This window comes from Musa acuminata, chromosome BXJ3-10 (genome assembly GCF_036884655.1).
Source record: "Musa acuminata AAA Group cultivar baxijiao chromosome BXJ3-10, Cavendish_Baxijiao_AAA, whole genome shotgun sequence".
Taxonomy (NCBI): domain Eukaryota; kingdom Viridiplantae; phylum Streptophyta; class Magnoliopsida; order Zingiberales; family Musaceae; genus Musa; species Musa acuminata.
In genome coordinates this window covers 15,764,178-15,782,744 of record NC_088358.1, presented here as the reverse complement: position 1 = coordinate 15,782,744, position 18,567 = coordinate 15,764,178, and positions in this window count along the sequence as shown.

The window sequence follows — 18,567 nt, the reverse complement described above, 5'->3', positions numbered from 1 at the left end:
ATTGCAATGTATGTTTCAAAATGTTTGACTTGTCAGCAAATCAAAGTAGAACACCAAAGACCTGGAGGGTTGTTGCAACCTTTAGATATTCCTGAATGGAAATGGGAATGTGTTACCATGGATTTTGTTTCAGGACTAACCAGAACCTCTAGAAAGCATGATGCTATTTGGGTTATCATTGATAGGTTAACAAAATCTACACATTTCCTACCGATTAATATAACTTATTCGCTTGATAGACTTACATATTTATATGTCAATGAAATAGTAAGACTTCATGGTATTCCAAAGGAGATCATCTCTGATAGAGACTCCGGATTTCTCTCTAGATTCTGGAGAAGATTACAGGAATCTATGGGCACTAAAGTCAAGTTTAGTACTGCATATCATCCTCATACTGATAGTCAGTCAGAAAGAACAATTCAAACACTTGAGGATTTGCTTAGAGCCTATGTTATAGATTGGAAAGGTGAATGGGATAAAGATATTTCACTTATTGAGTTCACTTATAATAATAGTTATCATTCAAGTATTCAGATGGCTCCTTATGAAGCTTTATATGGGCGAAAGTGCATAACACCTATATGTTGGGAGGAAGTTTGTGACAAAAAGTTGTTAGCACCAGACAAAGTACAATAAACTACCAAGAAAATTTAAGTTATAAGGAAAAGGTTAAAAACTTCTCAGAGTTGTCAAAAGAGTTATGCTGACAATAGAAGACGAGATATTGAGTTCGAAGTTGGAGATTTTGTGTTCTTAAAGGTTTCCCCTTCCAAAGGCATTATAAGGTTTGGGAAGAAAGAAAAGTTAAGCCCAAGATTTATTGGACCTTTTGAGGTCCTTGAGAGGGTTGGTTTTATCACTTACAAGATTGCCTTGCCACCATCGTTGTGCCATATCCATAATATATTCCATATTTTGATGATTAGAAAGTATATATCTGATCCTTCTCATATCATTAAGTATGAGCTGATGGAGATCGATAAATATTTATCATATGTGGAAGAACCCACTCAGATTGTTGATAAGAAAGAAAAGATCCTAAGGAATCGGGTCATCCCTTTGGTTCAAGTAATTTGGAGACATCATTCTGGAGAGGAAATAACTTGGGAGCTAGAGGAGGAAATGAAAAAGGTCTATCCCGATCTTTTCATCGATAGAGGTATAATAAATTTAGAGACCTAAATTTTTCTTTTAAGGGGGGGAGAGTGTAACATCCCTCATTTCTGAATTTTTGTATAAGTTTCTATTTGTAATGTAAGTATCTATTTTAAATTTGATAAAAGAGCCAAAGTATGAATATGAGGACCTATATGTAAACCCTGAGGACCTAATCATAAATATAATAATACAAGGACTAAACTGCAAAATGTATAAAATTACGAACAGAGAAAGAAAGAAAGAAGAAGAGAAAATAAAAGGGGGAAGAAGAAGAAGAAAAAATTTTGGGCTTTCAGGTTTCTTGCTCAAATCTTATCATTTAGGGTCATAATTCTCAAAGGCAAGTGTTCTAATCTCATCTTACAGAATTATTAGTCTTTGATCTCATATTTATTCTGAATTATTTGAAAGATTTCAGCCTAGAACTTGATATTTGTCTTGTTAGATACAAAAATCATGGATCTGAAATTTTTCGGTAAACTAACCCCTCTACATTGTTTCAGCCATAATTTTTAGCACCAAATGTGGATTTAGAAAGGACCTTATTCATTTGAAAGTAGACTTTTATACCTTTCTTTTGACACTAATTTTGAAAATTTTGGACACCGAATAGTTCCCCAAACGTCTGTTTCAAATGAGCCTATGGATGCTGCAAAACAGGGATCAAAATTTCTGACCTTTAGATACTAAAATGCCTATAAGTCCCTGTTGGAAATTTTGATTTGTACCAAACTAATTTCATTTGAAACTAGACTTATAAATCTTTCTTTTGATATATAGATAGAAAATTTTGGAATTCAAATGCCTATTGTGCTCTCTATTGATTCCGCTCTATAGATTCTGCAAAACAGTGATTTAGTTTTTGACCTTTGGTCACTAAATCAATGGTAACTCCTTGTTGGAAACCTTGATTCGAATGAAACTTATTTCAAAAGAAAATAGATTGATATATCTTTTGACAGTAGCTTTCTTAAGGGTATTTGAGCATAATTGATAATCTGAAGTATTTATTCATTGTGCCTCTTGAATTCTATCAGAAATCGAGCTTTGGTCAATTTCGCGTATTCTATTTCATTCGTTTGGAAATAGATTCCATTCAGTCCCCTTCGCTCAATTGAGGCTTATGTTAGTGCTTAAATTCTGGTTTACTCTTGTCTGTAAATTATTTACATTCTTGAAACATTTTGTGTAACGTTTACGCTATATCGCATTGACTCATATAGGCACATGTATATCCCATTGTTCCACATTTGCTTTCGATATGTGCCTATTCTAGTTTCATTCCTTTGGATATTGAATTCATCTAACCTTCTTATTTAAATTGAGCTATATATGATTGCTTGGAATCCATGTATACTCTTGCTTTCATTTCATTCCAAATCTGAATACATTTGTGAGAGATTGTTGCTTGCATCGTATTGACTCGTAAAGGCACATGTACGTTTTGTTGTTTCGCGTGTGCTTCCGATATATGCTATTTATTATTCATACTGCCCTTTTGTACTCTGGTTTTGTGGGATAATGTGAACATTTGCCAGAAATGGTAAAGGGAGTTATGCAAAGAGCCTGCGATGCTTTGCCGGCCCCCTTTGACTTCACATAGACGTGGGTGGATGGAGCTCCCATACGTAGGAGACTTCTGTCTGGTCGTCATTCAAAAATGGATGAATCACATTCTGTCTATGGTCCCACTACACCTTCTGTATGTTTGATATGATATCCAGAGCTTTGGTTATGTGTTTCTATACATGATTTGGATAAGAATGATATGAATGCAACGTCAAATACGACGTTTGAGCTTTTGTTTGGTATTTATCATTGATATGCTCTGAAATGTTCCATACGCCATTGATATGCTCCGGAACATTTAATACACCACTAATAAGCTCCGAAATATTTCATTTGTTATTTATATGCTCCGAAATGTTTCATTCATTGTTAATATGCTTCGAAATGTTTCATACACTGTTGATATGCTCCGAAACATTTCATACGCCATTGGTAAGCTCCGAAATGTTTTATTTGTTATTGATATGCTCCGAAACGTTTCATTCGTTGCTGATATGCTCCAATTACTCTATGCCCCATTTGTTATGAACCAAATATGTTTGATTAAAATGACATTTGTGATTCTGCACCTAATGATATTACGTCTATGAATTCTTATATTTTGCCTTGCATTTTGAAACTTTATCTCTTTGGAAACTATCCTTTTTGACATGGATATGTTAGTCACTTGCTGAGCTTTATATGCTTACCCCATTGTTGTATAAATTTTTCAGGATAGCTTGTCGCTTGCTTAAATGTTAAGATTGAGTTGAGGTAGTGGAAAACTAAAAGATTTTGGGCAGATCTTTATTAGTATATATGTTTTTGTTGTCTAAGCACACTCTACATCTAATGAAATGTTGATGATGAATCTAAACTTATGGATTTTGTATAAGTTTAAAGGACCTCTCATGTTTAAGATTCTGGAATGTTAAGTTTAATTCATGTAACGATATGAACTTATGGTAAACATTGGTTTTATGATTGTACAGACTCCCACACTTGTTAATTTATGTTGCGGTTATTATTTTGATGAGTTGGGTTCATATTTTATGAATCATCGAGCGATGTGTTGTATGTTTATAAACTGCACAGAGTTTATAAATTTGTAGATTATAGAGATGAAATTTTGATCTGAATGTTTTCTTAGTGACCTCAAATGTTAGTTTGAATCTTGGATTGATTTGTTTTCTTGAATTTTAATATTATCGATATTTTGAGGGGCGTGACAATACTAGCAGCAGTGTAGGGACTTCTCACAGCACAAAAATGAGCATATTTCATAAGTCGATCAACCACCACGTGAATTGTGCTTTTACCTTTGGCAGGTAGCAGCCCTTCAATGAAGTCCATGGAGATGTCAATCCACACCGAGTCCGGTATAGGTAGTGGTTGTAGTTTTCCTGGATTTACCACAGTTTCACCCTTGTGCTATTGACATACATCACATTGTGCCACATATTCAGCAATAATTTTTTTCATCCCTCTCCAATAAAAATTTTGCTTCACTCTTTTGTAGTTTCTTAGGAATCCAGAGTGCCTTGCTGAAGGTGTGGAGTGCATTTCATGCAGGATGATTGTGATACAAGGGGAGTCAGGTATAAGCACAATACAACCTTTGTAGCGTAGATTCCTCGAATCCCAAGTGTAGTGGGCTATTGCACTTAGATCCTCCTCCAATTTTTTTATAATGTTGCTAATCTCTGGATCATTCTTCCATTCTTCCCTAATGCCTACGAGGAGACTAGTGGTAGGAAGGGAGATGGCTGAAACCTTAGCTTACTCAAGTAGCCGTAAGAGTGCATTTGCAACAACGTTTTCTTTCCCCTTTTTGTAAATAATTTCATAATCAAATCCAAGAAGTTTGGTTACTCATTTTTGTTACTCAGGTGATGATATCTTTTGCTCCAAAAAATACTTGAGGCTTCTATGGTCGATTTTAATTTGAAATCGTCGGCCGATCAGGTAGGGTCTCCACCTCATTACTGCGTGTACAATGACGAGCATCTTCTTATCATATACTGACGTGTTTTGATGGGAGGGAGATAATGCCTTGCTAGTGTATGCAAGTGGTCGACCATCTTGCATGAGAATAGCTCCAATTCCGACTTTCGAAGGCAGCAGAGGCTTTGTCTGACCATTGGAAAGCATCTTTTTTCAATAGAGAAGTGAGTGGTGCACTGATCTTCCCATAGTCCTTAACAAATTTTCGGTAGTAGCATGTTAGTCCAAGGAACCTGCGTAGTAATTTCATGTTTGTAGGTTTCAGCCAGCCTTGCATTGTCTCAATTTTTGTTGGGTCTACCATCACTCCTTCTTATGATATTATGTGCCTAAGGTACTCTACTTTTTGCTGGAGAAAGCTACACTTTAGTTGCTTAACAAAAAGAGTATTCTCCCGAAGGATCGTCAGAACAATCCATAAATGCTGAAAGTGAGTCTCAAGAGAAGGGCTGTAAATGAGAATATCATCGAAAAATACCAGTACAAATTTACGAAGAAAGCTTTGAAAAATATCGTTCATGAGACTTTGAAAGGTTGAAGGAGCATTAGTGAGTCCAAAAGGCATTACCAAGAATTCATAATGACCATCATGTGTGCGAAATGCAGTTTTTGGAATGTCATCTTCACATACCCGAATTTGGTGGTAACCGGATCGGAGGTCCAAATTTGTGAAGACTCGAGCTCCTTTTAATTCATCAAGAAGTTCATCCACCACTGGTATTGGGTACTTGTCCTTGACGGTGATGTCATTTAAAGCTCGATAGTTGATGCACATCCGCCAAGTTCCGTCCTTCTTGCATACAAGTAGCACTAGTGAGGAATAGGGGCTGCAACTTGGTCGAATCACCCCTGTTTCAAGCATCTCCTTTATGATCTTTTCAATTTCATCTTTTTGGAGGTGAGGATATCGGTACAGTCGAGTATTCGCTGGTGGCTTGCTAGGAAGGATTGGAATTCGATGGTCATGCTGTCGAGAAGGAGGAAGACCGCATGGTCCAGCAAAAATGTCGGCAAATTCAGTAAGCAATTGGGTAAGATTTTGATCTTCAATTTCTATTTTCTTCCCCTCTAGTTGCTGCTGGAGGTACATCAAAAAGCCACCATTTACCTTGTGTAAAACTTTCTCCATTCGTTGGGTCGAAATAGTGGTAACGTGTTAAAACCCTTATAGATTCTAAACTTGGGATTGATCTCTTTAGGGGATCGGCCTCCTTGGAACTCTATAGGGGTTACTCCCTCCAAGTTGCTGCTCAAAGGCTGCAGAAAAGATTCATCTATTGCTTATGAAAAGAGATGAAATACATGACTATTTATAGGGCTTCTAAACCCTAACTCCTAATAGGACTCTTACTCAAGACTCCTACTTCTAACCAACTCCTAATAGGACTCCTACTCAAGACTCCTACTTCTAACCAACTCCCAATAAGACTCCTACTCGAGACTCCTATTCCTTTATAACTCCTAATTCTTCTCTAAGAAACAATCTCCTAACCCTATCCGACCTCTTCACCTCTTTAATAGGGGTCAGCTTAGGTAGGTTTTACATGAATATCTCTCTCAATTAGGACTCTCCTAGCTAGAGTCCTAACAGACCCGCCCTCTTCAAATCAAGCTTATCCTCGAGGCTGACGATTCATGAATTTTGGGAATTTGATCTTCAAGTCATCATAGTTCTCCCAAGTGGCATCTTCTATTAGTAGGTTTGCCCACTGTATTAGCAATTCAGTAGTGGATCATCGTCGTCGAGTCATAATCCGTCGATCAATAATAGAACTTGGCTAAGTCTGAAGTTCTCCTTGGGTAGTCATATTTGGTGGGTGGCTTTGGGCTTTCTCCAAGCACCTATTTACAACTTTCGTCTGGCCGTCTGTTTGTGGGTGATATACCATACTCCTTTTCAATTTAGTACCCTACATATGGAATAACTTTGTCCAAAATTTGCTCGTGAAGATGTAAGTAGAATTTATCATAAGCACAATGCGTCCCTTATAGTGTAATTCTTTTGAGTCCCAATTGTAATGAGCCATGGGGCTTGGTGCTTCCTCCAATTTTTTTATAATCTTACTAGTCTCTGAATCTTCCTGTCATTCCATCTTAATATCCTCAAGGAAGTTGCTGGTCGGAAGTAAAATGGCCGAAACTTCAGCTTGCTTGGGTAGTTGCGAAAGCGTATCTGCAAGAACATTCTCTTTCCCCTTTTTGTAAGCTATTTCATAATCAAATCCAAGAAGTTTTGTTACCCATTTTTGCTACTCAGGGGATGATATCTTTCGCTCCAAAAAGTACTTGAGGCTTTTATGGTCAGTTTTATTTTGAAATCGTCGACCAATCAAGTAGGGTCTCCACCTCGTTGCTGCACGCACAATGGCGAGCATCTCCTTATCATATATTGACTTATTTTGATAGGAGGGAGATAATGTCTTGCTAGTGTATGCGAGTGGTCGACCATCTTGCATGAGAATGGCTTCAATTCCGACTCCAAATGCGTCGACCTCAATAATGAAGGGTCGGTTGAAATCTGGTAGTGTTAGCACTGGCGTCGTCATCATGGCTGCCTTAAGTTTGTCGAAGGTAGTAGAGGCTCTGTCCAACCATTGGAAGACATCTTTTTTTAATAAGAAAATAAGTGGTGCATTGATCTTTCCATATTTTTTCATGAACTTACGGTAGTAGCCTGTTAAACCCAGAAAGCCATGTAGCAATTTTATGTTCCTCGGGGTAGGCCAGTTTTGCATTGCTTCAATTTTGAAGGGGTCCACCGTCACACCTTCCTCTGATATGATATACCTAAGATATTCTACCTTCTGTTCAAGAAAGCAAAAATTTGTAGTGGTTGTTGTATGTTCAAAAGGTGGTTTTCGGTATGTCTTCTTCGCACACTCATATTTGATGATACCCAAATCAAAGGTCCAACTTTGTGAAGATTTGTGCTCCCTTTCATCTAGCAATTCATCTACTATTGGAATAAGGTATTTTTTCTTGATGGTTATGTCATTAAGAGCTCGGTAATCAACGCATATTCGCCATGTTCCGTCCTTCCTGCGTACTAGTAGCACCGGTGAAGAGTAGAGGTTGCAACTTGGCCGAATAACTCCTGTTTTGAGCATCTCTTTTACAATCCTTTCTATTTCATCCTTCTGGAGATATAGATATTGATATGGCCGAGTATTTGCTGGAGGTTTGTCTGAAAGAATCATTATATAATGATCATGCCTACGGGTAAGAGGTAGGTTGTACGGTTCGTCAAATATATCTGAAAATTCAGCAAGCAAAGGAAGTAGGTTTGGATATTCAAATTCTATTGGCTCTCCCTTAGTTTGCTGCTCAAGTTGTACCAAAAATCTGCTGCATGCTTTATGCAAAACCTTCTCCATTTGTTGTGTGTAAATCGACGTTACGTCGCCCCCACGTTTCCCATTCAGTATCACTTGTTTCTCCTTACTGTAAAATTTCATAATTAGTTGCATAAAATTCCAAGAAATATCACCTAATATCATCAACCATTTAATTATGAGCATGGCCTCATGATCATCAAGAGGGAGAAGGAAGAAATATGCAATTATCTCTTGGTAAGGCCTCATGATCAGCAACAGTTTCACTTGCGGGCGCCTACAATCATACTTCAAAATCCATCCATCAACGACCTTAACGTCAAACCTGTTGCAATTCTTAATATGTAAGGCCATTTGGATAGTAACCTTACTATTTAGAAAGTTATTAGTACTGCCCATGTCGATGAGAATAGTGATCGGTTGTTGTTTGAGAAGGCCTCCAATTTTCATCGTGTATGTACCATAACTTCGATCGATTGTGGCTCTTCTTCTGCATCTTCTTCTTCATGTTTAAGACTCTCTTCTAGATGTTCAATGACCTCTTCTTCTATTGGTTCAATCATAAGAAGTCTCCCTTTACTACAGCGATGCTCACGGCTCCACGGCTCGTCACAATGCCAACATAACCCCTTCGCATATCGCTCCCGAAGCTCTTCTCTTGTTAACCTCTTTGGTGTAGGGACTTGGTCAACAGTAGGGGGGGCTGAGGGCTTCAATATTACTGGTTGAGGAGCGACCCTAGTCCTCTGAGCTTCATGGTTCAATTGCTCCTCTTGATGTCGTGCGAAAGAGATGGCTGCCATAAGCGTATATGGTTGTCACGCTTTAACTTCTCCTCGGATCTCCGGCTACAAGCCCTCAATGAATGTCCTCAATAGCTATTTTTGAGACCAATCACGAGTTTGATTAGATAACCTTTCAAACCTGGTTTGGTACTCCTGAATGGTAGAGGTTTGTCGGATCTTTGCTAGTTGTCCGTCAATATTCTCGTAATCGGTTGGTCTAAAGCGGATCAGCAGTCCTTCTTTGAATTATCACCATGAAAGGACTCCATAAGTATGTTCAAACTAGTCAAACTACTATATAGCATCTCCTTTAAGATATATAGATGTAATTTTCACCATAGATGCATCCGCGGTTTTGTGGTACCGAAAATATCGCTCCGCGCGTGAGATCCAACCAATCGGGTCTCCTTCTTCCCATCTAGGGAAGTCCAATCTCATGCATGGATAGTTGAGGTCAGTCATAGAGCCTTCCCTCCATTGGAATTCATCTCTTCGGGCTTGGTGCAATTGGACAAAGCTCTCTCCTTGATATGATTTTTTCGGGCTTAGTGGTCGGCCTAATCTGAGTTCGGTAAAGAACGTCTTAATCTTATCTTCCATTCGCGCCTCCAAGGCTTTGAATTTAGCATTGATTATCTCCTTAGATGCCATAGTATATGCCTCCAAATCTATGATGTTAAGATCTCTCTTTTGTTGTTGGGTTAAAGGCATGTATAGGTTGAGAAGTGATAGTCGAAAGGGTTGGTGGATTGGTGGATGTAGGTTACGGTTTAGGCTCGTTTTGTGGCTGCTTTGGGTGCAGTTTGAGGGTGTGGTTTGATGGAGTTTTAGGGCTATGGATCAAAGTTTTGGATCTATGGTAGATGGCAGCAAAGGTTTGATAGAAATCAGTGGAAGTTATAGTAAGTATGTGCTGTCTTGTAAGAGTAGAATTGTCGTCAAAGAAACAACGGTCTCTTAACGTAATTTCCACCAAAAACATGAGAGAATTGAGGAGGGAATTGATAGCAAAATCACAGTTTATATGACAGCAAGGATAACTAATTTAATTAAGAAAATATTGGCAGTATAACAGCAAGGAAATTGGTGCAAGTTGCGATAGCAGAATTCTCATCGAAAAATTTCAACGGTTTACGATGAAAATTTGCAGCAACACAAAATCATTTTTAGAGATGAAATTCTCAATACATCAATCTTAGATATAAGCCAAGATGATCTATGAAGTGTATAAAAAATTTTATTCAAAAAAGATTGCAAATAGATGGGTTAAGGCAACAATATGCGGCTGAAATTTTCTACAGCACAGATTTTTAAGTATAGGAGATTGGACGTAAAAGATCAGTAGTTTATATTGAGAATTTTTTGATGAAACCAAAGGGAAATCTACTGTTAGGAAGTATCAAAGTTATCATAAAAATTTCGTAGAGATTTGGATAGAAAAAATATAGTAGCAAGATCAAATAGACGGTGCTATACGGTTAGAATTCTACAATGTATCTTTCGTTGTAGAGATGAAAACTTTATAATGAAAAGTTTATGCAGCAATATAGGAATAATTTTTTTAGAATTTTTAAATAAGGATAACTAAATTGCAGCAACAGTAAGGTAGGAAACCAGAACCTGTTGCAATTCACGGGGAGATCAAAGGATGATCTGTGGTGGTAGAGATGATGGCGGAATTTGGCGACGATCTTTTAAGCAATTGTGGGAATTGCTTTGGGTGGCTGTGGAGGGTTGATGGATAGCTATGGAAAAGCAGCGAGATGCCAAGAACGCTGCTCTGATACCAGATGTTAGAACCCTTGCAGATTCTAAACTTAGGATTGATCTCTTTAGGGAATCAGCCTCCTAAACCCGCAGGTGAACTCTATAGGGGTTCCTCCCTCCAAGTTGCTGCTCAAAGGCTGCAGAAAAGATTCATCTATTGCTTATGAAAATAGGTGGAATATATGACAATTTATAGGGCTTCTAAACCCTAACTCCTAATAGGACTCTTATTCAAGACTCCTACTTCTAACCAACTCCTAATAGGACTCCTACTCAAGACTCCTACTTCTAACCAACTCCCAATAAGACTCCTACTCAAGATTTCTATTCCTTTATAACTCCTAATTCTTCTCTAAGAAACAACCTCCTAACCCTAGCCGGCCTCTTCATCTCTTTAATAGGGGTTGGCTTAGGTAGGTTTTACATGAATATCCCTCTCAATTAGGACTCTCCTAGCTAGAGTCCTAATATAACGTTACTTCCGCGCTTCCCGCGTAGGATGATCTGTTTGCTCTTACAGTAGAATTTCATAATTAATTTAGAAAAGTTCCAAGAGACATCACCTAGTGTAGTCAGCCATTCTATACCAAGCATTGCCTCATAGTCATCAAGTGGTAGGAGGAAAAAATCGGTGATAATTTCTTGGTCTTGTAGTAATAGTTTCACCTGCGGGCATCTTTGGTCGCACTTTAGGATTCTGCCGTCAGCCACCTTTACATCAAACTTGCTGCAACCTTCAATATGCAGTGTCATCCGAGCAGCAACCTTACTATTTAGGAAGTTATTAGTGCTGCCCGTGTCGATGAGAACAGTAATCGGCTATTGTTTGAGAAGGCCTCCAACTTTCATCGTTTGCGGGTTTGAGTAGCCGGCTAGTACGTGTACCGTAATGTCGGTCGGTTGTGGCTCTTCTTCCATATCTTCTATTTCATATTCAAAGCTCTCTTCTAGATGTTCAATGACCTCTTCTTCTACTGGTTCAATCATAAGAAGTCTCCCTTTTCTACAGTGATGCTCGTGGCTCCATGGCTCATCGCAATGCCAACATAACCCCTTCGCAGATCGCTCCCAAAGTTCTTCTCTTGTTAACCTTTTCGGTGCAGGGACTTAGTTGATAGTAGGGGGGGCTGAGGGCTTTAGTATTGTAGGTTGAGGAGTGATCCTAGTCCTCCAGGATTCATGGTTCAATCGCTCCTCTTGAAGTCGTGCGAAAGAGATGGCTACCATAAGCGTGTATGGTTGTCGTGCCTTAACTTCTCCCCGGATCTCCGACTTTAAGCCCTCAATAAAGATCCCCAATAGCGATTTTTTGGACCAATCACAAGTTTGATTAGATAACCTTTCAAACTTGGTTTGGTACTCCTGAATGGTGGAGGTTTGTCAGATCTTTGCTAGTTGTCCGTCAATGTTCTCGTAATAAGTTGGTCCGAAGCGGATCAACAATCCTTCTTTGAATTGTCGCCATGAAAGGATTCCATAAGTGTGTTCAAACCAGTCAAACCACTGTATGGCATCCCCTTTAAGATGTATAGCTACAATTTTCACCATGGATGCATTCGCAGTTTTATGGTACCGAAAATATCACTCCGCGCACGAGATCCAACCAATTGGGTCTCCTTCTTCCCATCTAGGGAAGTCCACTCTCATGTGCGAATAGTTGGGGTCGGTCATAGAGCCTCCCCTCTCTTGGAAGTCATCTCTTTGGGCATGATGTGATTGGTTAGAGCTCTCTCCTTGATGTGATTTCTTCGGGCTTGGTGGTCGGCCCAAACTGAATTCGACAAGGAGAGTCCGAATCTTATCCTCCATTCGTGCCTCGAAGGCTTCAAATTTAGCATTGATTGCCTCCTCAGATGCCATAGTATATGACTCCAAATCTGTGATGTTAAGATCTCTCTTTTGTTGATGGGTTAAAGGCATGTATAGGTTGAGAGAAGTGATGGTTGAAAGGGTTGGTAGATGTAGGCTGCGGTTTAGGTTTGTTTTGTGGCTTTTTTGGGTGCAGTTTGAGTGTGTGGTTTGGTGGAGTTTTAGGGCTGTGGCTGAAAGTTTTCGATCTATGGTGGACAGCAACAAAGGTTTGATAGAAATCAGTGAAAGTTTGCTACAGAATTGTGTTGTCCTGTAAGAGCAGAATTATCGTCGAAGAAATAGTGGTTTCTCGACGAAATCTCCACCAAAAATTTGAGAGATTTGAGGAGGGAATTGACAGTAATATCTTAGTTTATATAATAGCAAGGATATCTGTTGAATCTCGGATTTTGATGATGAAATCAATTGATGGGTTAATTGATCTAATCCATATTATTGAGTTAAGTGTGCAGGATTAACTACGATAACTAGAAAACACAAAGCAAGAATACCGAAGTTAAGATCGATGGACGTTTAAGAGTCCGAAGAATCGTCGGAGATGCTGCCGGAACCAACCGAGAAGAAATCGGGAACCTATCGGAATTTTTGGAAGTTCGCCGAAGAGATCGTCGGAGGTTCACGGAGATCACCGAGAAGGCTCGGCTACTCGTTAAAGTCATCACAAGATCGGGAGCTTGATGGGAGTCCGTCGGAAGAAGTTCGTCGGAAAGCTCGCCGAAACAAGACTCGACGTTCGCGGTTGAAAGCTTGCTTAGGATGTGTTTTTGTTATGTAGTTCACTTGTAATTAGGATTAGGATTAAGAGATAATCCTATATCCTGGTTAGGGGCCAACTGGGCCCAAAGTCAGATATGGTTTGGGCTAAAGTTAAGCCAAACCCGTGAAATCGGAGAGCCAGGCGGTGGCACCGCCTGGCTGGGCGGTAGCACCGCCCAGCACTCGAGAGCTGGGCGGTGACACCTCCTGGGCTGGGCGGTTGCACCTCCTAACACCCGAACGCTGGGCGGTGGCACCGCTTGGCTGGGCGGTGGCACCGCCAGTATCGGGAACCCAAAGAGAATTCAAATTTTGGAGCCCAAAATTTGAATCATCTTGAGGCCTATAAATACCCCTCAAATCTCAGCTGAGATTACAACTTTTGAGAAGCATTTTGATTGAGAGAAAAAGTCTTAGAAAGTCTTAGCAAGTCTTGTTTTCAATTTGCTAGAGAGTTCTCCTCCTTCTTTCTTATTAAAAATTTGTAAGAGGTTAAGCTATTTGTAAAAGGTTGTAAGAGGGGTATTGACCCTTCCATTTCAAGAAATTTGCTAGTGGAAGGTGGGAGCCTCATCGAAGAGGGGCCTCGCAAGTGGATGTAGGTCATTTGACCGAACCACTCTAAAATCGGCGTAATCTCTAGTTTACATTTCATTATTGCTGTTTACATTACTGCAAACCTTCTTACATGCTTTAGTTCCTTATTACCTTTGCAGCGCAACTTCAAGAATACGCTTTCAAGTTAAGTCTTTCAAGTTCCGTTCTTATCATACGAAAGATTTTTCTAAAACCGAAGTTTTAATCCGCTGCACTAATTCACCCCCCCTCTTAGTGCCGCTCCGATCCTAACAAGTGGTATCAGAGCGAGGTTATCTCTCATATTTGGTTTAATACCCAAGAGATATGGCTTACTCCGGCATGCAAGAGGGCCACTCTATTGCACGGCCACCTTTGTTTAATGGGTCAGATTACACATATTGGAAGACTCGCATGAGAATCTTCCTCATTTCTATGGACTTTGAGCTTTGGTCTATTGTTGAAAACGGATTTCAAAAATCTTCTCTTCCGATGAGTGAATGGAATGAATTGGAGAAGAAGGTTTTTGCTTTAAATGCAAAGGCTATGAATGCCTTGTTTTGTGCACTAGACAAAAATGAATTTAATCGTGTTTCAATTTGTGATTCGGCCTTTGATATTTGGAGAACTCTTGAGGTCACTCATGAAGGCATTAGCCGAGTGAAAGAGTCCAAAATCAACATCCTTGTGCACTCTTACGAACTTTTCCGAATGAAACCAAGTGAGTCCATTGGAGACATGTACACCCGATTTACGGATGTCATCAATGGACTCAAAGCTCTTGGTAAAGATTTTACTAACTTTGAACTAGTAACTAAAATCTTAAGATCTCTCCCTAAAAGTTGGGATCCAAAAGTTACGGCCATTCAAGAGGCCAAAGACCTTAAAGCATTCCCTCTTGAAGAACTCATTGGGTCTCTAATGACCTATGAAATGACATGTCAAGCTCATGACGAGCTCGAGAACCCCCTTCCAAAGAACAGGAAGGATATGGCACTCAAATCATAAGAAGACCACTTGAAAGGAACATCAAGTGATGAGGACAGTGACAATGACATTGCACTTTTGACTCAAAAATTTAAGAAATACTTAAGAAAGAACAAATTTAAAAACAAATTTGAACAAAAGAAGGACCAAGTGATTTGCTATGAATGCAAAAAATCGGGACACTACAAGAATGATTGTCCTCAAGCCAAAAAGAGAACATCAAAGAAGAAGGCGCTCAAGGCAACGTGGGATGATTCAAGCGCGTCCGAAGAAGAGGAGTCCAACACCGAGCAAGTTGCTCATTACACGCTAATGGCTTTAAGAGAAGAGGTATGTTATTTATTTAATGAAGATTTATCTTTTGAAGAACTCTCTATCGCTTTTCATGAATTATTTGATGAATGTAGAATTGTTAGCAAGAAGTTAAGTATCTTAAAGAAAGAGCATGCTTTGCTACAAGATAAGTTTGAGAATCTTCAAATTCCTCCATGCTCCAAGTGTGAGCATTTAGAAGCAATAAAAAATGAAAATTTGCTTCTTAAAGAAACCTTAAACAAGTTTAAGGTTGGTAGCAAAGGATTAGATATGATCCTTGCACATAAGGGTCACATCGTAAATAGAAATGGAATTGGATTTGTAAAAGGATTACATCAAAATCCTACCACTTTCATAAAAGGACCTACATTACATGTTTCCTCTTATATGAAATGCAACTTCTGTTGCAAATCCGGACATATTGCCTACAAATGTCCATTTAGGAAAATTAGTTCACGAAAATTAATATGGGTTCCTAAAGGAACTATAAAGGATTCAATAATAAATAACAAAATTAGTGGGTCAATTTTTGAGGCACCCAAAATCAAATGGGTACCTAAAAATCATCCTCTTTTGTAGACAAACCCACAAGCTAGGAGCAAGAGATGGTATCTCGATAGTGGATGCTCAAGACATATGACTGGAGATCCATCTCATTTCTCTATGCTCACTAGCAAAGAAGAAGGGTACGTCACCTTCGGAGATAACAACAAAGGCAAAATCATTGGCAAGGGAACTATTGGTAACAAATTTAGTTTTTCCATTGATGATGTTTTACTAGTTGATGGATTGAAACACAATCTCTTAAGTATTAGTCAACTATGCGATAAAGGTTATATCGTTAGATTTGAATCAAATATGTGCATTATTGAAAAACCAAATCATAACATGACTATGATTGCTTTAAAACAAAATAATGTCTATACCATCAATCTTGATGAACTAAGTAATGAAATGTGTTTCTCCGCCGTAAATGATGATGCTTGGCTTTGGCATAGGAGATTAGGTCATGCAAGCATGAAAACAATATCTAAAATCTCATCTCAAGAATTAGTATGAGGAATTCTGAATATGAAGTTTATTAAGGATAAGGTATGCGATGCATGTCAACTAGGCAAACAAATAAAAACAAGCTTCAAACCAAAAAATCAAATTAGCACCACTAGACTATTACAATTGATCCATTTGGACTTATTTGGACCAATTGATACAACAAGTCTAGGTGGAAGCAAATATGCTTTTGTGATTGTGGATGACTACTCTAGATACACTTGGACCTATTTCTTAGCTCACAAAAGTGATTGCTTCAAGTGTTTCTCTAAGTTTTGTAAACTCACTCAAAACGAAAAAGGCTTCATGATTTCATCAATTCGGAGTGATCACGGTGGTGAATTCCAAAACCGTGACTTTCAAAATTTTTGCGAAGTTAATGGGTACAATCATAACTTCTCAACTCCAAGAAATCCTCAACAAAATGGAGTAGTTGAAAGGAAAAATAGAAACCTACAAGAAATGGCAAGAACTATGTTAAATGAACATAGTTTACCCAAATATTTTTGGGCCGAAGCCGTAAATACGACTTGTTACATCATGAATAGGGTCCTAATAAGACCATCTTTATCAAAAACTCCCTATGAATTATGGAATAACAAAAAACCAAATATTTCTTATTTTAAAGTTTTTGGTTGTAAATGCTTCATTTTAAATGAAAAGGATGCCCTAGGTAAATTTGATGCTAAATCCAATGAAGGCATTTTTCTTGGTTACTCCTTCGTTTCTAAGGCCTTTCGTGTCTTTAACAAAAGGACCTTAGTAATAGAAGAGTCTATTCATGTAGTTTTTAATGAAATTTCTGATTTAAAGAAAAATAATTTTGATGATGATCTTGGTTTTGATAATTTGAATTTAAACGAACCCCCTCCTCAAAATAGCCATTTGAATGCATCTTCTTCCGAAATTTCTTTACCCAAAGAATGGAAGTATGTAGATGCTCATCCAAAGGAGCTAATTATAGGAGATACAACAAAAGGGGTTCAAACTAGTTCTTCTTTCAAGAATTTTTGTGCTAACGCCGCTTTCCTTTCTCAAATTGAACCTAAATGCATTGACGAAGCCTTAAAAGATGATTTTTGGGTCATTGCAATGCAAGAAGAATTGAACCAATTTGAGAGGAATGAGGTATGGAAGCTTGTTCCTAGACCAAGTGACCACTTAGTCATAGGTACTAAGTGGGTCTTTAGAAACAAGCAAGACGAAAATGGTATCGTGGTTAGAAACAAGGCTAGATTAGTGGCCAAAGGTTTCAACCAAGAAGAAGGTATCGATTACGAAGAAACCTTCGCTCCCGTGGCTCGATTAGAAGCCATAAGGATGCTCCTTGCCTATGCTAGTAGTAATAATTTTAAACTATTTTAAATGGATGTCAAAAGTGCTTTCTTGAATGGTTTTATTTCCGAAGAAGTATATGTCGAACAACCTCCCGGATTTGAAAATTCTCTTCTTCCTAATCATGTATTCAAATTGACTAAAGCTCTCTATGGCTTGAAACAAGCTCCTAGAGCTTGGTATGAAAGGCTTAGTTCCTTTCTTATTTTAAATAATTTTACCAAAGGCAAGGTTGATACTACATTGTTTATTAAATATTTTGAAAATAATTTTCTTATTGTGTAAATTTATGTTGACGATATTATTTTTGACTCTTCGGATGAATCACTATGTGAATCATTTGCCAAATGTATGAGTCATAAATTTGAAATGAGTTTAATGGGCGAATTAACTTTCTTTTTAGGATTACAAATCAAACAACTTAGTGATGGTATATTTCTTAACCAATCCAAATATACATTAGAATTGTTAAAACGATTTAACATGGATAATTCAAAAGCAATAAACACTCCTATGAGTACTGCGACTAAGTTAGATATGGATGAAAATAGTGAAAATTTCGATCAAAAAACATATAGGGGAATGATAGGTAGTTACTCTACCTCACCGCGACTAGACCAAATATTATGTTTAGTGTAGGACTTTGCGCTAGGTTTCAATCTAATCCTAAATTATCTCATCTAAAGAGTGTTAAAAGAATATTTAGGTATCTTAAAGGAACTCTAAATTTAGGATTGTGGTATCCAAAATCTGAAAAATTCGATCTAATAGCTTATGCAGATGCCGATTTTGGCGGATGCAGAATAGATAGAAAAAGTACATCCGGAATATGTCAATTTTTAGGACATGCACTTGTTTCTTGGACTTCCAAGAAACAAAATTCAGTTGCACTATCTACGGCGGAAGCCGAATACATTGCTGCAAGTGCATGTTGTGCACAAGTCATTTGGATGAAAAATACATTAGAAGACTATGGAATTCACTTTAAAAACATTCCCATAAAATGTGATAATACTAGTGCCATATGTCTTACTAAAAATCCAATTCAGCACTCTAGAACTAAGCACATCGATGTTAGG